Here is a 4,571-nt window from a genome sequence, read left to right as displayed (position 1 = left end):
TTTACCATCATTTTTTTACATTTTAATGCATATTTTTTTAAATAAAGGGAAGTAACTCACAAACTTCACACCAATATGCGTGCTCATATGCGACGTAATATCACATCAGCAGCATTTCCTCACACCCTCCTTGCACTTGGCGAAGGCAAAATACCAGGGGATGAAAATGGTAATATTGCCATCGATTCCATTTGTACCATTGTTAAGACGCCTTCTGATCTCAGAGATGCAGTGTTCCCAGATCTACAAGCTAATTATCAGAATATGGATTGGATTGGCAAAAAGGCTATACTGGCCCCGAGGAATAAAACTGTTCACCATATTAATGATGAAATGCTAAAACTCATTCCTGGGGAAGTCTATGTATATCAGTCTATCGATACAACTCCTGACCCAGAGGACGTCATCAACTATCCAATAGAGGTACTCAATTCCTTTGAGCACCCCGGACTACCACCACACTTTCTCAAACTTAAAGTTGGTGCCCCTATAATACTCATCAGAAATTTGGTTCCTCCAAAACAATGCAATGGCACACGTTTTATCGTTAAGTCCTTATCTCCCACCGTAAACTTATATCAATATTTGCCTGAATAATCATCATAATTCAGTGCAATCATTAACAGTACTTTCAAGCAATTCAGCCCCGAGCAATTCTGCTAGTATATATATATATGTATGTATATATATATATATATATATATGTATGTATGTATATATATGTATGTATATATATATATGTATGTATATATGTATGTATGTGTATATATATATATATATATATATATGTATATATATATATATTATATATATATATATATATATGTATGCATGTATGTATATATATATATGTATGTATATATATATATATATATATATACACACCACACACCACACACATGCATATATATATTTATGAAATTTTGAATTTAGTTCACGGACCTCCAGTACTACCTTTGCGGACCTCCAGGAGTCCGTGGACCCCAGGATGGGAACCATTGGTCCAGGCCATAAAATATCATACCCAGCATGTGCGGGTGTGTCTAAGAGCATTGACTCTTTGATCTCCGGTGACAAAAAATCTAGGAAGACAAGAAAGATGTGGTGCTGCAGAGTGTTGATAGGGCAATGAATGGCGTTGGGGGTGAGGAATGAAAGAACTGAATGGTGTGAAATGGGGTGAAAGTAAGTGAAGGAAGAGGAAGAGAGAGAGAACGAAAGAGAGAGGAGAGGGAGAGGGAGACAGATAGAGAGAGAGATTTATGGTACTGGTAATGCACGTATATATATGAACAGAGATGAAAATTAACAGGTCATTTTATTCCCACCATTCAGTTTGTGAATTCAGCAAAAAGGTCACAAAAAACTTCCACCATTGATACAAAGGCTTTTGCAACTGAGAAGAATCACAGAATATTTTTTGTTTCTTTTTGAGCATACTTTCCGAAAGTTTATACTGAAATCTTTTTGAAGAAATTTTTGTAAGAATTTGCTTGACCTGAAATCTCTTCGTGTTTGTTTCAAAGGCATAACTACAGATTTCTGCCCCCACCCTGACTTTGGATGATCATAACTTTCAGAAAAATGGATATTTTTAGTGAAATTGTCTACGAATATGTGTTATATCCTGTAGATTCGGAGTATGCAAAATATTTTGGGGAAAGTGTTTTAGGAGGGGTTGTGGTGAGGAATTTCGGAAAATTCACCGGAGTCCATTTTAATCCGTCTTAACTTAAAAGAAAATGGATATTTTTTAATGAAATTCTCTACAAATATACCTCGGACTATGTAGATTCCGCGGACACAGGAATTTTTGGGGAAAACAATTGGAGGCTATATTTGAGAAGTGTTCCCCTCTCGCGGGTGTTTCTGAACAAGTCATCCATATTTGTTTCATTTTCTCCGTTTTGTGCGTTTGTGCATCCGTAGCTACTGAAGCAATCGAAGGTAAACGAATCCCTCACCAGAAAACTCGTTACGCTAAATGTAACAGCTACAGGTCTGGTATACAAATATGTTATTAAGACGACTTATCTGTTGCATACGATTTTTGTATTTCACTTGAAGTAAATTCCCAGGCAAACATTCCTAATGGAAAGGCAGAAGACACCAGAAGCAAAAATAAGGAATATATACACGCACAGTTAAATATAGAAGTGTAAAGTATAATTTGTTACATAGTCTCTATAGTAAACATGATACTGAATGGAAAATTCCCCCTTTGAACTTTTTGAATTACACTTATACATATAAATTTGACATGGATGATTCTTTCTTTCTTGGGATTCACGGTCAAACGGCTGGGTGGAATTACGCAAAAAATTACACAGATGTGTAGAATGATCCGGTGGTGTTGCTGGGCTTCGTTTTCTTCAAGCCTTCGCAAGTCTTCTATAGCCATAGCCCTTGTTTCACTGCCATAGGCATAAGTCAGTTACATAGCCGCAGAATTCAACTGGTACTTATTATAGACCCTGAAAGGATGAAAGGTAAAGTTGATCTCAGAGGCATCTGAATTCAGGATGTGAAGTTGGAAGAAATGCTATGTAGCATTATGTCTGACATGCCAACTTTGCTGGTAGCTCACCACCTTACACAGTTACATGTATATTCAACTAATTTTAGCCCAAATGCTTCTATGACAGCCATGTGAGAGCAATATCAATGGTAAATTGAAAGACAACAACACAATGGAATATTCAAAAGTGGAATATTTTATTCAGCAAAAGAGTGATACCACCTCCCCCTTCTCTAAATTGGAAAAAAAAACGTCACACACACACACACACAAACAAACATAATAAAGGGAGAGGACGTGGTGTTGGTGGGAGAAAAAGGTGTTTAAGAAAGGAGTTACATCTACAAGACATTAAGTAAATGTGTGAGTGTAAACAAATGAAAGATAAAAAGGGTGGGTTTAGTAGGAAGTGGGGAGTGTCATTGCATATGAGTTAATGTTATGGAGCGGAGGGAGTGAGGCCCACATTCAAGACAAACATTTAAAGTGAGATTTTTTTAAAGAAAAATAGTGGTGAGGGGAAGGTCAGGTCTGAAAGAAATCACAGGAAAAAAAGGTTTTATTTAACTTTCTTTTTGTCAAATTGTTTTTTCTGTTTTTTAATTGATAAATAGATGAATAATGACGGTGATATATGTCGGGGATCCACATTCTCTTTCGAGAGCTTTATGAAAAAAATAAAAGAAACCTGTAAAAATTTGTTCACACGCACCAACATTAGTTTTCAATCTGTGTGTGTGTGTATATTGATTTGCATTTACACAAAAGTGTGTGTATATATGTGTATATATATATATATATATATATATATATATAATATATATATATATATGTATACAAAATTTTATGTCCAACATCTCATACTGGTATGAGTTGCACTTCTATATATATATGTATGTATGTATATATAAACTTGTTACCAGTTCAGGTGAAGATGCATGGCTTAGTGGTTAATATATTCAGCTCATAATCATAAGGTCGTGAGTTTGATTCCTGGTGGCGCATTGTGTCCTTGAGTAAGACACTTTACTTCATGTTGCTCCAGTCTAGCCACATGGCAAAAATAATACTTGTATTCCAAAGAGCCAGGCTTGTCACATTCTGTGTCACACTGAATCTCCCTGAGAACTATGTTATGGGTACGTTTATCTGTGAAGTGCTCAGCCACATGCATGTTAATTTCACAAGCAGGCTGTTCCGTTGATCGGATTAACTGGAACCCTCGTTGTAACCAGTTGAGTGCCAGTTGACATGCTTGAGACATATTCAAGCCAGTAAGAAAGCCATTCACTGCATTTTGTCAAAGAGAAAATGCAGTGAATGGCTTTCTTAAAGGTTCAAATATGGCCCAAGCACATTTGAACTAGTAACAAGTTATATTTGATACTTGTATACATCACTGCTTAGCACTTCTAATCCACACACACACACACATACATAAATACACACACATACACAGACATAAACATATGTATCTGAATATTCATACACACACACATTGTGAATTACTATGGAAATATGCTTGCATAAGGTAAAAATTGACAACCATTACACACACACATTAACATATATATATATAGTGGGATGTGTGTGTATGTGTACACATCTTTAAAATACTGTGTGGTTCAGGCTTTATAAATCTTCAAAAAATATTTGTTTTTTTATCATTTTTCACAAGGAATTTTATATGTACACACATATACATCTTCACTTGTGTACATGTACATATATATGTGTGTTTATGTATACACACACACACATATATACATATACACACATAGAGGAATATGTGTGCATGTGTGTGTGTATAGATATATGTATGTATATATATATATATATATATATATATATATTATATATATATATATATATATAAATGAAAGAGACTAAATGTCTTTCAGTCAAACCATGTAGAAATAAGCCAAAGGAAAAAGAAGCAAAGGCCTGCAAATAATCATTTTTGCTTAGAATATTGTGTTGACATGGTTTGCTAATACAAATATTTGCAAGAATTTGTGGAGTAACTGTGTTTCCCTTTTCTTTTGTTTTTTTC

Source organism: Octopus sinensis, linkage group LG18 (genome assembly GCF_006345805.1).
Source record: "Octopus sinensis linkage group LG18, ASM634580v1, whole genome shotgun sequence".
Taxonomy (NCBI): domain Eukaryota; kingdom Metazoa; phylum Mollusca; class Cephalopoda; order Octopoda; family Octopodidae; genus Octopus; species Octopus sinensis.
Note: the sequence above shows the minus strand (reverse complement) of the source record.